Genomic DNA, 18716 nt, shown 5'->3' on the forward strand with positions numbered 1-18716 from the left:
CCTTTCCTCGTCCCCTCGGTTTTTATCTTTCCCCCATATTTTTCTCCCAAAGTAGATCATTCCAAATATTCTACTTTTTTGTTTGTTGTTATTTTTCATGGTTATGTCTTTGTTTTAATCCATCAGGCGTCTTGTTTCTATCTGTTGACATTGACAATCTCATTTGGAATTACTGAAACACATTTATCTCCGTCGCTGCGGAAGACAACAACACGACAAATTCGATGTTGCTGTTTGCTGTTTTCTTTTCTTCCTAATTAGATCATCCAAATCCTTTTCCTTTTTGTTAAGATAGTCTTCTTTTCTTTCTTTCCCTTTTCCCCCATTTGTCGGACGCCTGTTTCTATCTGTCGACAATGAGACTGTCTCATCCGCAGTGACCAACCTACATTAATCTCGCCTGATATTGAAGGACAACGGCATAAACAGATCTATCATCTTCAGTACAGTCAGCTCGGAGGCGTGCTCAGCGCACCGTATTAGAGTCCCCAATGGCCAGATTGTGGATACTGGCGGAACAAGAATTCTTGTTCAAATACCCCTTTATGGCCCGATGTAAGGCTCTTATAAAAAACGACGACAACAACAACAAATATAAAACAAAATAAAACAAAGCGAAACAAAAACAAAAACAAAACAGCAACAACAATCAAACTAGCAAAACCCCAAACAAACACAAAAATAAAAGAAAATAACAGAAAACGACACATCAAAAACAAACTAACAAACAAAACAATGACAATCTTGCGATGTTTTCTTTTTTTTCCGGGAAAGTTAAGTGTTGAGATTTCGTGAGACTTTCCCCCAAACCTTGGCTATACACAGTTACTATGGTAATTGTAAATCCATCAGTCGAGTCGGTCGTACAGACGTTCCTGTCTCAGCTAGACGTGGTTCATTCCGCAGATCTTGATTCATCCCGGTCAATCGATAATTCGAACGATAATGACGACTAGTGAGAGTGGATCTTGACAAATGCACATAGATTCGTTTTTCGTTACTATTATTTGTGTTTTCACTGTAGAGAAATAAAGAAGGATGGCAGTAACAAAATGTTCAAAAGGCCAGAGGTGTGAAATTGCTCAGTCTTTTTTTCCCCCTCTTTGATTTCTGCTGTAGATTTGTGGATAAATTCATTTATTTCTGCTGACAAAGCCGGGGGCGAGATACACGTAGTGTAAACATGACATGAGAATCGATTCATGCATTCGTTATTTTTGTTTTCTCTCACTGTATCAGGAGAAGAGTACGCATTGAGATCAGGCGGAGAATATCGAGCAATTGAGCTCCTTCTGATACACAGAAAGCTTCGCACCGCACGAATCGATGGCTTACAATCATTGATCAAGGCAGAAAATAAAAACATGAGCAGGAAATAAAGTTCTGAGGCATTGAGTCCGTAATGAATGCCAATAACGAATGTTACTTTTAAAACCAAAGATATCTCTTGGAACGGGACGAGAAAAACACTGAAAGTTTTGACGAGAAAATTTCCCGCTGTTTTTGTTGTTTTTTTATTTCTTGTATATTCCAGTCGGATACCGTGTCTGTGCCAAAACGTAGAAAGACGAGATTATCACACTAAAGTTCTTCATGGAAGATGTATATCATAATAAGGTACTCAATTTCAAAAGCTGTAATACAATCACTATCTGTAATTCTGGCACACTGTAATGGATAAAACATCATGAAACATTCAATCAAGTTATTTTGTGAAGCACATCAGGAGTTTCAGCGACACCTGCGAGCGCCGAGCTAATCTTCGAACAACGCTGGCGCGGAATGCACTCCACCTTGGTCTTAAAGTGAAACTCCATAATATTTTCAAGTTTCAATGAAATCTCTCCCAAGAAGGGGAAACTGAAAGAAACTGAGGAGTAACAGACGCGTCAAATTTATCCCCCATAACATCGTAAAAAGAGATAAAGTTATGGGATCAAAACTTTAATATCTTCTTAAGATGAAGAAATATTGGTCACAATTACAAGATGAAATATAAAGATACAACATAAAATCATGATTAATAACTAAGTAACTTTAGCCCATTCTCTTCACCAAGTGATTATTCCAAAATATTCCCAACATTTTTCTTTCTCTGTTTCATACCTTTGACATGAATACATAATTCGACTGAATTTTCCATATCTGCTTCTACGTTAATTTATTGAGCTCTTCGTCGTTAGTGAAAATCTAAAAAACTACAGTTTGAAGTCTTGTTCTCGCAGAAGAGTTTTCCTTTGATGGATTGTTATTCAATTTGAGATCTTCTTCCCCTGGTGTAAGTAATGGCCACCGATGATTATTTTCTATTCTGTCACCTGTACCAGGATAAGGAGGAGGTATTTTGATATTTTTGTTTCTCTTCGCATGGCATATGCCTCGCCAGTACGCCAGCACATGGAGGAAAGGAAATGCCGAGTAATAATAGATCGGGATCCCAAACTTCCACTTCCAAAGGTTCTATCATCATTTACCCACCACCCGATCCGACTGGCTGTCCCCCACTGTTTTGATGTGGCGGATCGGTTATTGTTGTTATCATACGGAGGATCCCCCCGGGGTAGGTAGCACGCCACCGTATAATTAAAATCCGCAGCCTTCGATCGCCATGTATAGTACGTTCTATTATGAGTATGCATTAAGCCCACACGATCTGCATGTGCTATAGAATATCTAAGTGGAAGTCTGGTGGTTTAAAGGACAGGCTTAGTGTTCGTAAATATCACAGTAGTTAGAGACTGAAATAACGCAATTTATCCATGCACGACAACTACAAAACTTAATCGTCCCCTGAATCACACTAGACATGCCAGTGTGCGTGTGTTCTGTTACGAGTAGTCTGCTGGAATGTTTCATAATGTTGAGTGTTTTTTTAATTAATATTTCAATATCTTCCAGAGTATTGAAAGGTCATTGCTGTGTTTGAAAAGAGGATAAAGCTTTATACCATCGAAATCGACTTGTCAGTGAATGTTGCATTATCACAAACTAATCATGTATCTTTAGCATCAGTGGTGGAAAAATGACATGGTCTATATCATGCACTGCGGTTTCACAGACAGAACTGGTATCTTGGCATAGAAACCCCATGATATCATCCGTCATTTTAGAGGAAATGCTAGCATTTGTAAAGCATGCCACCATCACTTGGGGTCAATCTACACTTGTCGAAGGTACAGACTTAAACGCACTTCAAAGATTAGGTTCGTAATTGCGAAGGTTCGGAAGTAGGCCTATTACGCACCCTCTTTTCATTTCTTGGATGAACGATCCTTCATACTAGTGAACCTTATTTCATTTTCGGAATTACGAACATTCGAAATAATGTCACATTATGTTCGAATTAACAAACCCTTTTTTTCACTTTCGGATTGTCGAAGTTTTATAGGTATACGGACTTTGTGTGTTTCGGAACAACGAACCACCGGAATGACGAACCTTATTTCATTTTCGGATTAACAAACCTTCGGAATAACGTTCATCACCCGGACATTCTATACCAGAAACAAAAAGGGAACATCAACAGATCTTTTTTTTTTTCAAACTTGCAGAGAGAATCTGCCCTGGTACGCGCTGGCAGGTGCACCGTCTTTTAAAATATGAAGGAGGGAAAAGCAGGACGGGAAAGGCAGATGTAAACACAGACACAGTTTCATACAAAATGGGAGGAATTATTTATTGGGTTAAAAGTACTTGTGTTGATGGTACAGACACTTGAGAGTGTATACAGAGGAAATGAAAGTACACGTTTATCGATGATAAGCCGAACTAAAGGTCGTCTGATATAACAGTAACCTTTTCCCTCATCCTCATAACAAGTACATGAATTATTGATGATAACAAGGAATGGGTCTGTAGGTCGTGTATTGTACCAGTAATTCTTTTCCCCTCATCATAACAGCATAAATCGAAATATAAACACAGCCATAAACGAGTTAAAACGCATCTTCTTGTGTATGTGTGTGTGTGTGTGTGTGTGTGTGTGTGTGTGTGTGTGTGTGTGTGTGTGTGTGAGTGTGTGTGTATATATATATGCTTTTGATGTGTTTGTGTGTGTATGTGTGTGCCTGTACAGGAGGCTGTTCTGGTTCGCTTTGGTTTGTTTGGCAGGATGATACAAAATAAGACAAACGGTCGTCTGCGCTGCCCCTGCGCATTAGCTGTACAAACAAAATTGTATGAACACAAATCAGTCTTATTTGGCTCCAACAATTTAATCCAACTTCCGTGTTATCAACTTAGTGCTCATATCTCTTTTTCTTTGCGTTTATTTTCAGAGCACTAGCAAAGACGTATTTCATTTATTTCTCCATTTACACAAAACAAGACACGCAATGAATTTAATCCTCTACTAACCAGATTCTGAAATACCAAAATAGACTTTCTGAATAACAACTAGGCTCCCTCTGGCTGTAAGGTGTGGAAAACAACAACAGCACATTCGGTAGTCCACTAAAATAGAATAGCAACACAGATGGAGTGGTATCGCGGAAAGGTTTGATTTTCTTTTTCTTTTGAGAAACTAAACGTGTGCATGATAATTGCTCTCAATATCAATTGAATATTGTGTTTAAGTTAAAGGGGAAATAAAGGTCACGGTAAATGCTGTCTCTCGGTGCATAGTTCAACAAACTAACTTATATTGCAAAGCACGAAATTACTCGGAAGTTGAAATTATGTCAAAGTTGTTGATTTCAAGGATTTCGTTGTAAAATGAAAGAAAGGCAAAAGGAAAAAGAAAAAAAAAACCCAGAAAAATGAATACACCGAGAAGACAACCTCTACTAGAGTAATCGTACCCGGCTGTCGTTGGAAGTGGTTGTAGGACTTACACTGTAATTGTAACCGACAGGGTATCTACAGACATGGTATCTGTAGATTTTCTCCGTAACTGCACAACAAACTTCACGTAGGATATAGGCCCTAGACATGTTCTGCTAATTACAGTCTATAGTGTGATTCCAATTTAAAAAAAATGTACCCAACACAAACTATATGGGAAGAGAATGTTCTATTACAACAGCACATACACTGTGCATTTCCAATGGCTCTACAGGCGCGTTTTCTTCTTCACTCGCTTTTTCAAACTTTTGGATTTTTTTTTTGGGGGGGGGGTGGGGACAAGGTTGTTGTTGTTGTTGTTTTCTTGTTTTTTATAGAGGGTCTAAGCTGTGAGGGAAAACGTAAACCGTCAGACACCTATTCAGTCGTACGTGGCCATGCAGGAGTCTCGAGAGGAAAAAAAGGGCTTCTTTTCAACACTTGTAGGTCAGAGGCAACTCAGTTGATGGACGACGGGGGAACGGTGGACCGAAGGTAGAGTATTACACGGAGGAATGGGAAAGCAATCGTTAAATCGTTAGGACCTCCAAGGTCAAAGTAGGTCACGTTCAAAGGACGCCTCCGATGAGCGAGGCGGGATTCACCGGGAGACCGGTGCAGACGAGACGTTGACGACGAGGGAACTCTGACAGCTCCACGCATCCACAAAATTAAGAGGAAGAAAAGAAGGAGAATGTGGAGTGGGACTTAAAGGAAGAAGAAGGAAAAATGGGGGAGGTAAAGAAGAAATCAAATGAGAAGAAAAGAAGGATAAAAAGAAGAAAGAAAAGGGGAGGGGGGGGGGAGAGAGGAAGGGCAAATGTACGTTGAAATGACTTCTTATATCACCTGTATAGGTGTGGACACTATAGAGGTAATAAACTTTTCGAAACGTTGAGAGGCGCGGTGGGATTTTAGGACCAATTGTAGAAGATGACATATATTTTATAAGGATTAAGCCGATTTACATACGTGCAGAGATTAAACATTCTGCCATAACAACAAACAAACAAACAAAACAACTAAAACAGAGAAATAAGCATGAAGAAATGTGCACGGGCTGCTTTTCTTTCTTACAATCTATAAGAATATATTGATGAAAGCCCATATATTGCAGCGCATTAAAGTCAACACGGTACGCCGCGCTTTAAAGAGTCAACCATCTGCTTTCCATGGTTTTATGTTTCTTTTTCGGCAAGACATTATCTAGACACTGATAAATGTGTATGCAATACAGCATTTTCTTCCTGGAGATTAGTGAAAAAAACAATGTAAGCATGATAATGAAAGCAAAAGTAGAAGTCGGCACACTTAATACATAAGTGCTCCCTTATCAGAAATTGAGCAGATTATCTTGCTAGTGCAGCACACGAACGCACACACACGCACACACACACACACACGCGCGCATCATCACGCACACACATACTCGTGGTTTCGTGGTTCTTACAGGCCACTTCGCAAATGACTGCAGCCGTTCCGGCCAACGTCTATGGCCCTTTTATCAAATTTATGCCGGCTGTGTTCTATTTGCTTTCCATCAGTATCATCTGGTCCACATTTCCTCCTCATCTCTTCTTCTTACATTATAGAACTCTTCCAGGTGTCTGACCTGCAAGCCGCTTCCGAGATGGGTGGCGGGATACTACCGAGCTTTTTGTTCTTTTGCTGTCGTTGTTTTTATGCAACTGGTAGTCCCTTGCGATGTCCTCATTTCAAAGGCTGATATCATATTAATAGTGCATTACCTTGCTCCATCTACTGTGTACTTGCATAACGTGTACTTTCATTACGGATTCTAATCTCCAAGTTAGCAGTATCTTTTTGTCACAAGTTATAGCTACGCAATCTCACATTATTTTGTTATCTTATTTGTCTGTTTGTCTTTACGTGTGAGGACTTTAAAGTGTTATGATCGATGCACTCAAATACTAACAACGGCGATGACGATATTACTCTCCTATAGATGCAGTAGTCTATTTCCCTTCGGCGACATTGGGAAGAAAAAAAACAACCGCATGTACGTCACGAGTTCGACACCCACGAGTCATACAATAATTACTACGAATCACACAGCCCATGAGTTATACAGCCCACGAATCATACAGCCTAAGAGCTAACCACTAAGTGAACTAGGTCCATGAGCTCGACATCAACTAAAAAATTGAAGGCCCACAGGCTGTAAGGTCTACCGGCTCGACACTAGGCAAACAAGACCCACAAGACCGACACTAGACTAAAAAGGCCCACGAGACCTACATTACATCACTGCCCTTAATGTATGCAGTGTCGAGCTCGTGGGCCTTTTTTGTCTAGTGTCGATCTCGTTGGCCTTGTTTGCCTAGTGTCGAGCTCATCGGGCTTACATGTGTATTTTGCCCTGTGTCGAACGATGAGTCTTTTTTGCCTATTGTCACCCTCGTGGGCTCTATGACTCGTGGGCTATGTGACTTATGGATCTTTGTTTCAATGTCGAACTCGTGAGCTGCATGACTCGTGGGTGTCGAGCTCGTAGGATGACCCGTGTTCTTCTACATCCCTCATCCAATCACTGACTCACACATAGACAAGTGAATGAAGGAGGCGAAAACAAATCAGTGTCGTGTTATATGTTACCATAGCTACGGAAAGGAAGGGCAACCTGATGCCAAGTGATGTCATCAGCTCTCCATTGTAATCTATGTCAGTATACTTAAATTAAAAAGTGTTTCTTCTTCTAACGTCAATAGCATAACGTTCTATGAAATTTCTCTCCATATTTTTCTATCTTTTTCTTATCTCATATAATCGTCGCTCCTACTCTCTTCGAGTAACAAGCCACCATTCATAATTTCAAAAGCGAACCTCGATACCTATCCTACATTATAGGACGATGATTACAGAAAGAAAGAACAACAACTGACAAATAGAAGAGATTGTCGTCATTCCTTTTGTGTATGTGTGTGTGTGTGTGTGTTTCCACTATATTTTCCATATTTCTTCCTCACTTTATCAATCTATCACTATCGTTTTACATTTCTATTTTATCGGAGTGGCCGTACTTCACATGGAGTGGTAACTCAATGGTCCGTGACTTGCTTTTTAAAGTCTATACGCAGACCTTATCTAGGCACCATATCGATCAAGCCTGCTTTTCACAATTTATTGTCGCCCGGATAAATCACCCTCTTTTAACTCACAGAACGGAGGTTCCCTACCCCGATGGGTTCCACTGCAAATGATCAAAACTTCCGTAGAAAGCTATCGCATGATGAAAAAAGAAAGAAAATAGGTCGAATCTTCTCTTTCTTGTATTCAAAATGCAGCTGATACATCATGTTGCAGCGTGATTCGCGTAGAGTGCTTTGTTACTCTATATTGTAGACACACCTCCAACACTTTGACTTTCTGGGGACGTTGGATTGCAAGGCTGTGAAATGTGAACCACGTGACTTATAGCCGTATTTCATTAAGCCATTGTAGCTACATATATACTAATTATGATGCGATACAATTTTGTCGCCTTCTTCATGCCTTTAAGTTTATTTAAACATATAACAGGCAGAACACAACTCAACAGAAAAAAAAAACACACAATGATCTTAGGCGAAGTGACTCATTCTTCAAGTTGTGATTAGCATGTGCGGTAACATGTGGCAAATCTTTACAGTGAGAAAAAAACCACAAACAAACAAACAAATAAGTGAAGTGGGCATCTGATCTTCCACATCACAATTCTTTTGTCTTTTCATGGCTTATATTTGTACACATTGTGAAGAAGTATAATGAAAACATAATTTTGTATCATACAAATGACCATTGGTAGTTTGTCCTTCATCCTGCTCGTGTTAATTTAACATCTTATTTCAGTGTGATTAAGAGTGATCTTCAATCATTTCCACCGTTCGTTGAATTGACAGGCTGTTTTGATTACGAGAAATTAGAATCTTTGTCTAAATATGCACGGACTCGGTGATATTAGGGTATATGATTATGCGAAGGTGTGCCTGTCTATCTAGATTACACACTCTTTTCATAAACATGATAAAGGATAACGTTTTTGGAAGAATCTTTTACACACTATGGCCTGTTCTGTTTCAAGGTATAGAGTTTTATCTCCTCGATTGAAACCAGCCATCGTTGAAGTTCAGTTCGACAAGGAAATCAGACATATTATTCTCTTGATAGACAGGGATTGGACGGTCACATCGACGTCATCATTCAAAACGACGCGACGTCGTCTCAAGACAGACACGTTGGACATTGACCGATGATTTATTGTGATCAGCGTTCAACTCTCGTCTTATCAAACAGCGAAGTGTTGCTTCAGATTTTTGAGTGTGGTTCTGCATGTGTGTGCGTGCGTGTGAGTGTGTGTTTGTGTGTGTGTGCGTGTGTGTGTGTGTGTGTGTGTGTGTGTGTGAGGGTGTGCGTGTGTGTGTGAATTTAATTGATCCGCGAGTAACTGTCATACAATTCAATATGATAACTCAAACTCTTCATCACAACATAATTTTCTGATAGTAAACTCCACTTCATGTGTGCAATGTGTGCGTGTCTGTGCGTCTTCGCACTCGGATGCATGGAAGCTTGATCGGGCCTTTTAAGTAGCATTAAAAGGAGTTATTTTCAAGTCAATTGTGCGTACAAGTAGAAAATCTGATGTCTCCATTTTCCACTCAGTCAATTATACCCTACAGGTCATGATGCCAACAAGTTGAATGCAGCTCTAAAATGAATATGTGCATCTTTGTTGAGATGAGAGCTTTGTGATCTTAGTCTATTCTATTCCTGCGCTAAAAATGCTTGACGGTGTCAAAAGCGACGAACACTTGGGAACAATATCTGTCAGAGCTTTTGTTAAAGTTGTAATGCAGAGGAGAGCGTCTTGTCAAGTTGATCAAAGGATTGTCGAAGGATCAATTCCAGTAGACCTGTCAGAGATATTGTAGTATTTACGTGGCTCTTCAAAATCTCTCTGGGAAGTATTCTACCTAAAAAATAGGAGATTATAGAAGAGTACAGGCCATCCCGAAAGATAGATAGATGGATGGATAAATAGATAGATAGATAGATAGATAGATAGATAGATAGATAGATAGATAGATAGATAGATAGAGATAGATAGATAGAGAAAGAGAGAGAAAGAGAGAGAGAGAGATGGAGAGAGAGGGAGAGGGAGATATATATCACACCGTGTGATACATGCAGTTTCCGAAAAAGAGTCGCTTTACTTGACAAAATGATGCTTCACATGAGAAAATATGAAGAGACATGCAGGGATATAAGAAAATTGGGTGAGCACTGTTATGTACGATCATGGAGAATAGGAGTTTTAACTTCGGCTGGGGAGCGAACATGAAGCTCATTTCAGGTGGCCTGTGCGTTCAGAGGCTACTTCAGGTCATATATTTCTTTCTTTTCTTTTGAGATTACGAAGCGATCAGATATCTTATGGTTAATTGTTGCTCAGTCACTATTCATCGTGCGGTGTTACATTGTCACCAGATACAACAAACTAACCTACTCTGATTTAACAGGGGTATGAGACGGGGCAGTGAAAGAAGTGACGAATGCGTGTTATTATCGAATGGGAAAATAGGAACAAAATCTATTCTACTAGAGTAGAAACACCAACTGTATGGGAGTCTCCTGCGACAAGTCTGAACGCGTTTATTATCACAAAGTTAGTTTGCTGATGCTGTACGAATATCGATCATAATAACAGATACATGGATGAGTCAAGCATATATAGATAAATTGAATATAAACAATATACAACCTAAGCAATATAGATTCGAACTCAACAAGTGCCACCTAATTCTTAGATGATTCTTGGATGCATACTTGTGGCGCGTATGCAATCTATTACATTTTGGTTCACCGTCTGACTCTTACCATTGCCTAGTGTACGTTAAAATCTTGAACTAATTTCAAGACATGGTGGTGGATACAAGTTGAGAATATAACCTCGTATTTTTCTCAGTTTTTGGCGTTGGAATGATCCTGGGGCGATTTAGTACTTCATTACATACTACTGGTCTGGGTTTCCGACATCTTAGCTAATCGGTTCTCCGCCAAGGTTTGAATTCATCGGTATAGCTAACATGCACAGTGGATGGAGGATTGGGTATCATTGTTTCATATCAATGACAACTGCATCCGACTCTACCGCACTGCTTCATCTGACACGAGATAGTGCGCTCTAGCTCTCAGTCGAGCCATGAAATATCGTTTGCACGACCCTTACCATATACTCATAACTTCAGACGATCTTTTGAATTTGTTACTTGAGATTTAACGCCACACGTGAAGTGGTGAAAATAAGAAGGGATACCGAGGATTCTCATTCTCATCCTTCTAATGAACCAGGAGCTCTTAAAAGTAGAGGAAGATTAAAGTAAATTGTCTCTAACTCGGATTCAAATTGATAGATCGCCATCGCCGGCTGCAAGGGTGACACGTGATAACTATCTTCATTCGAAAAAGGTATTTGGGCGGGGGGGGGGGGGGGCGAGGACATTTATAAAGCTGAATGATGTAATTTGCCAACATGTGATCGACGCGATATATATATGTATAAAAAAAACGCAACCTTAAAAGAGAGGATGATATCTTCAATAGAGCAGTGTTTCTAATTCACTTCGGCCCAATATTTCTATCGAACATATTTTCCGTCTACTGATTAGGACCTATTGTTTTGTCCGCATGTATTGTACTGCATCTTATGCCATGTAGTAATCAGTACTTTAGTTCAATTCACCAACAGCGAAAACATAACTGGTGAAAACGCAATGCAAAAATATGGTGCGAATAAAAATGTCATGCAATCTGTCACGTCGCTATATTGAAGCTCAATAATAATATGTTTGCCCGTCACAGCGCACACAAAGAAAGTAGCAATATATCACAAATGCCCTTCGGCCAAATCAGTGACACGAAAAGGGTTAAGCAAGAAGGCCAATTTATCTATATGAGAGAGAGAGCTACAGAAACCGGAGGAGACTAAAGATTCTTATCGGGAGAAGTGGAGAGGATTGGCTTCATCGCAGCATCTCTTTCTGTGTTTTTTAAGGATGGCCACAAACAGGAAATATTCCCTGAGCCATATGAACATGCAGTACTGACGATTGTCTCGGGAAGAAATCATAAATTTCGAATTTTTCCTTAAAAAACGATGAAAAGTAGTGACAAAACAAATACCATCTGAAGGTTTCTGGTTGCCGACGTTTTGGCGTCAGACACAATATTGAAGATTGAGAACATCGGAAAGTGCTGTAAGATTACGAGATGTGGCGTTCATCTCTTCACAAGCGTCGTGTATAGGCTATCATACATGTGTATGGTTGGGGGCATAATTTTATCAACTTCCTTTAATAATGGATGCCAACTAAATTACTGATTACTGAAGGACGGTATGGAAAAAAAGAACGAAATTGCTGTTATCATGTTACTGTTTGCATAAACTTAGCCATGGGATATTAAGTTTGGCAGAAGCTCAGATAACGGGCTGAGCTATATGCTCAGATGAACCCAAGTGCGTGGTATGATGCGGTGTTGATGTTGATTGCCTTTCAGTAAAATGACAGATCGGCACGAAGCTGGCCTATAATGGGGGCAAATATAAATCATCAACTCCATTCCTGATTTACTGTTATTGTTCGCTCCACGGCCATCTTTCATCGGGTCTACATCCTTGACTCTTGAGGAGCGGTGGGTGTAGAGAAATGGGTGCAGATTCCAGAGCGGGGAGGGCCAACAGGTCTCCCAAACCGACCTCTGGTAGATCAGAAGAGGATCACAATGCTGTGTGAGGTCCGGCACCTTTCCCAATACATCACAAACACCCTCATCATCCTTTCATCACTAGTCGCAAAGCGTGCTCATCGCTCACTCTAGTTGCCATGCTCAAATAATCCTCATTATATTTCGCAAACACAACTTTAGAAGAAGTGCATGCCAAAACCCAAGAGAACCATGCAGCCTGATTCTGATTTCAGTTTCTTACAACAAAAAGGAAAGAAGAATGTGAAAAGCGTAGTACGACTAGTAGACTTAGTTTTTGTTTTCCAACAGCTGTAATCTCACTTCATATCGATAGCATGTATTTCTGTCTATCATTCATACAAAATACCATTTACAATCAAAGGATTGACGTCATAATGAAATTTGAATTGTGTATTACCTAAAAGTCTTTCTGTTTGTAGACTTTAAGTATTTTCGTGCGATTCTTACGATTAATAGCCTTCCTTACCCCTTTTTAGTTTTAGATATATTATCTTAAGCAGAAGTATGAAACAGAAAATTCAATTCCCTTTTTACATGTTTTATGAACACTGTACCACTTCCGACGCAACTTTAATGTTATGGGAAGTGGTTTGGCTAAACTCAAATGCCGACAATTTTTGCCCACTATTTTCAGCTGAGATGTCAGCGATGTGGAATGCGTGCATGCAGCTATTGAAACCTCAGTCATCACCCCGGCCACAACGCGATCAAAACTGGCTGATCACTTGGGATAAGAGGCGGGCTGCGCCATAGCCTGTGAGTGAGATACCAGCCCCTCGATCACACCCCTGACCTAGAATTTGTGCCTGAGGATCGCCTGCATACCGCTCGCTCAAAACGGACTTAATCCTGGAGCACACGTTTCCGGATAATGCCATCCTCCTTCCTGTACACTAGTCTCGCACAGATCATCTTCATCCGCCATAATTGAAATGATCTGTCCTTATGTCATCCGCAAATGACGGAGAAGGTATACATGTATTGAAATCCACACAAAAACACAATGGTCAGAAGAACGCATGGACGAGTATTTTGAGACATGTCCTTCGAGTGGGTGTGGCCATATGGGTATCCATTAAGTTCCATATTGACCAAGGAGGCGGCACGCCATGATTTGACCAACAGCATACAGAGTGAAGAAACCGGTCATAACAGTGATACTAAAGCTACTCTTAAACAGCCAAATTTCAAACTACAGATATTTCGTTACGCCCTTTCATACAATCACAGTGGGTGTCTATTGCTTTTGTCCTACCAGGTAGGTGGAACTCCTCCATCTCCCTGGTCCTACGTTACTTTCTACATGCCACACTACGCAGCTGGTAATGAAGATTTGATGGTTACAATAATCAGTGACGATTATCTGTATCTGTCTTGTTTTCTACCCACTTGTTGATTGTGTGATTCCATTTCAAACTATAACACGCAACGCTGGTACGCGAGTAATCACATGATCGTCTTTAAACATTCCTTCGCATTTCCTCGCTCTTCACTAGGGAAAAATAAAACTATTTCAGAAGGTGAATGTCCCAACTACCCTTCTGCGGTAATAACAGGGATTATAGTCCCCTAGACAATGATTAATGAGACATGTTTGCATCTGGCAATCACCGTCTGCCTACAGGCAGGGACACCTGTTGGCAACATTAGTGGCTTTAAGAGGGAAAGAACGATTTGAAATTGATGTGTTTATCGGTAGTCCTGCATGGTTCTCTCTTCCGAACCGAACTATGTCGTGTATGTGTTAAAACCTGGGCTTAGATGGCTGTAGGCATATTAGCTACTGCATGAAGACTTCCAGATCAAACTTCGGCATCATAGTAAGCTCTGAGAAACTAGAGATTCCTATAGCATTCGATTCATATCCTTGTTCGTTGTTACAAGTCCATTCATCAAATCAATTTCATTTTAAATGCATCATTTTATTACGGTAGGCACACTTATTGATAATTATCTTAAGAATTGTAATCCCTTCTTGTGGTTGTCGCCCTCTTTTCCATCTTAGGATTAATCTGTAAGATCGTATGACTAAGATGACAGCAGACATTCATAGCATAAGGTAATTGACAATGAAAAACACATTGCAGTGATCTTACTTCTTTATGGCAATGAAAAACCATACGATCAAATCAAATCTTTTACTCTTCTTTCTTCGTTATCAGTTGATTTCTTCAAGTCGCTTGAAAACAAATCTCTATGAGACATCTTTAAGTATCAATATGAATGAAATTCAATAACACACATTTACTTTGGGATTCGTCATCTTCAGGCTACAATGAACCTTTGTTTGCAAGGGGACCAGCTCCCGCCATAATCATTACATCACGAGGAACTGTAACCCTTTCATCGAAGGTAATGCATAGCACCGGGGCTCCTTACCTGCTGGACACCCAGTCGCCATGGAGATCTGGAGGCGTGACAGCCTCAATGCCTTGACCGCCCTGCAGCCTCCGCAGCCTTCTTCTGCACTCCGTGCCAGGTCCCCACGTCGGTCCAGCGAGGTCTGGACTCCGCAGGCCTCCAGTCCTGGCCGCCTGTATGACCAGGAGCTGTGCGATAACTGCATGAAAGATGAGAAGCGATTTAAGCGGATGACTACATCAATTGACTAACATTAACGTTTCATGATTATATACCTTTATGACTGAGACTTTTATCAATAAACTAACATTAAAACTTCATGATTAAGACTTTTACTAACAACTAGAAGGCTTGCCCGAGGTCTGCCTGGTATAGCAACAAATCACAAAGCAAAGCGTATTTCATGCATTGAAATACATCGTGTATATGTCTTGGTAGATAGGAATAGCTCGTTACGAGGTTATACTTGCTATGGCGTCATAACGTTCCAGTCCTATAGCTCCAAGCGGACATAGGGATTTCTGCCAGCATTGCTAACACGTTTTTGAAATGGCGTTACGAGTAAGAAAACTAGAATAATACACTTCACGTCAAAATACATCGAAAAAACACATCATGATTCGGTTTATACTGTTATATTCACGAGACTTGGCATTATTAAACTGGTGACAAATGACCACATAGACAAAGATACTTTGAATAGTCTCGGTTGAAATCATCATCTTAATATTCTTATTGCTTCAAAGCTGGTATTCTTGAAAAATATCATGCTCTTTATGAGCCCAGTTGATGGTACAATGCCTAGATAGTTTGCAGAAACATCGGTTATGAATGAAAGTAAAAACTTTGTGTACAACTTCGATTCCATTAACAGATTTTGTCCATAATATGAACATACTGAGAGTGTTTATCCTGTTGTGTTTTTAATTTCTACATGATCACGGTCATATCCCCCTTTTTTATGAGCGAGCGTGCCGTGGCCCGCAATCGTTCTCTCAATCTTCACTCTGAAATCTGCAGAGATCTCGCTCTCCTGCTGCGCAGAACGTGTTGTCGCTAGGGACATGCATGACCGAGATTCTTTCGTAACTTTCCCACCTTTCTCGCGTCGCGTCAGGTCTCCGTGTTCACATGCCCACCTCCCCTTTTCGTTTTCATTTTCTCCTCCTTTCGTCTCCTCTTCTTTTATTTTCTTTTCATCCTGTTTCCTTTTGCCTTCTTCTTTCTTTCGTTCTTCTTCTTCTTCTTTTCCTTCTTGTTCATTTTCTTCATCACATTTCTAAAATAATCTTTCGATCAGCCACGTCTCGCATTTATTTGATTTTACGTGTGTGCGTGTTTTTCCCCTAATAATTCTAATAGCACAGTTTAGACCACTTTATATGTACCTAAAGAGTAAAAATGCCATTCTAGTCCATAAGAATAATAAAGCTAATAAATACGTTTAGTTTTGAAGAGATACCGGCTATTCATGTCATCAAAGTCACATCATTGTAAGATAAGGATGACATTCAATGCTGATGCACGACAACGCAGTTAGAAGAATAAATAATTACTCAGTAAGTTTTTTTTTTTTCATTTGGAATATAATCTATGAATTCTCAATAACATGTTGAAATGGCTTTGTGTTATTTTCGTGTAAAAAGAATGTAGAAATAAAACACAGTTTGAATCAAATTACGAAGTTTTGTTCGACATCCAACCTGGCTTGGAGAGCATTAGTTATTTTTTTCTATGCCTTGTCTGGTGGGAGTTTTGCGCGTGACAAGTGCCATCTTTTCGAAACGTGGCGGAAAATAAGAGCACTTTACAAGATTGAGTTGCTTCCGTTCTCAGAATGTTACCCTCCCTCTTCACGGTTTGGACACAATTTTGCGTAACTCAGCGGCTGATAATCAAAATCCTGCCGTGACTGAAATGCAAAACCCATCTATATTTTCAGCTTAACTTGATCATCTACTTTAATTATTTCTGTCTGTCACTTCCTGTTGCGATAGCAAATGGATTACAAAATGATTTCGAAGTGAAACCCGGAATGTTGTAATGTTTTACAAAATCAATTATTTCATCATTAGTTTTCTTTCTATAACATTTTTTTTTTTATACCACTTCATCGTCAGTTTCTCTAATGACAATTATATCCTTTGTCATTAGTATATTTCTCAAATCACAGCTCACAAAATGATGCAGCATCTTTCCCGGAAATTTCATAAAGAGAAAATCATATTTTAATAGTCCATCATGCTTTTCCCATTATCATTTGTGTGTGTGTGTGTGGGGGGGGGGGGGGGGAGTGCACTGTTGGTCAGTTTTGCTATGGATCTCGTCTCTTCATTTCGTCATTATCTCTTTCTCTCTATCCCAAAACTTAATTGATAGTAAACTGAACATAGACATAAAGAGATAAAGTCATGCATTGCAACTGATAGACGAATTGCCCTATATTGAAGTACATACGAACTAAATTAATCAGTGCTTCAGTAGTAGCCATGTGATTAAAAAAATATCATGGGCACACACACTCTGGCTGGAGTAGAACCAACGGCCTCCTAATCACCGGACAAGTGTCTTACCCACAAGACCAGCGAGCTTCCGCCCGACAGTCAGTGCTGGTTTTATTATTTGAACGTCACGTATAGTGAATGAGGATAGAAAAGACGACCACTAAAAGTATGGGGTAATCAGACCATGTAAGGTAAGAGGCTTCTGAAACAATGTCAAAGTTGTGCATTCTCCTTCCGTCTCCCAGGGATTGCCTCAATCCTTTTGTCTTCCCTCTCCACTGCAATGATTTAAAGCACATCAAGTAAACAGGATGCCCCTTTCTTAAGTCACGGCAACATTTTCAAAACATTTTAATTCTCAAGAGAAAAAGGGAATAATAGGGAGAGGGAGGGGCAGGTGAAAGGGGGGGGGGGGGAGGGGCACGCAAGCAGGAGGAATGTCAAAGTCACGCAGGATTCTAACACACTTGACATTGGATGGTAACCCACTTCTCCCACTTCCAGACGGATTGCTTTCGCATTCCGACACTTGTAGCTGTATGGCCGCGGAGAAGAATTTCGCCCCTGACGAACGACAATCCTCCGACATATTGACATTTGATCGAGAAACGTCGTCGAGATGGAGGCGGGAGAGAGAGGACATGAGAGGGACAGAGAAGAAGAGAGGAATGGAAGAGAGAATCATAGTGAAAAAAGAAAGAAAAAGATGAAATTAGTAAGAGAGGAACAGAGATGTAGTGAGATGAAGGGAGAGAGAAAATAAGAATAAAGTAGATGAAGAGAGATAATAGTTAGAAAAGAATAGAGATGTTTTAGGAGGAGGTGAAAAGAGGTGTAGTGGAATATAGGAAGAGAAAAAGAGGAAGAGAAAGGAAGAGCAAGAGAAACATTGCCGAGATGGAGGCGGTATAGAGATCATGAGAAAGATAGATAGAAGAGAGATAGAGCGAGAGATGAAAAGCGGAAGAGAGAAGAAGAAGAGAGAGGAGAGAAGAAACTGGGACAGGCGTGTATTAAGGACACTGTATCTACTTCTATGTAAGATGGGTGTATACCTCTTAAGCCCCTTACTTTTAGTGGTCGTCTTTTCTATCCTCATCGAATCCATGGCGTTTTCTCTCTTTATGCCGATGTTCCATTAAATTTGCTGCTATGTATTACGTTTTGTGATCGAGAGAAAAAAGATGATGATGGGATGAGGGTACAAGAAACATGACAAACCTGAAAATGCCGCCCTTCAAAATAAAGACAGAAAATGAAAGC

The 18716-nt window shown here is 40.1% G+C and overlaps 1 pseudogene; it reads right to left on the minus strand.

The window, feature by feature from the left end:
* The window catches only part of LOC139711243 (uncharacterized), a 94890-nt pseudogene extending 76848 nt beyond the window's left edge, over positions 1-18042 (minus strand).
* Positions 18043-18716: the final 674 nt, after the last annotated feature.

The sequence above is a fragment of the Diadema antillarum genome, unplaced genomic scaffold, assembly GCF_040938485.1.
Source record: "Diadema antillarum isolate AM-2024a unplaced genomic scaffold, OU_Dant_1.0 seq00001629_RagTag, whole genome shotgun sequence".
Classification (NCBI taxonomy): Eukaryota; Metazoa; Echinodermata; class Echinoidea; order Diadematoida; family Diadematidae; genus Diadema; species Diadema antillarum.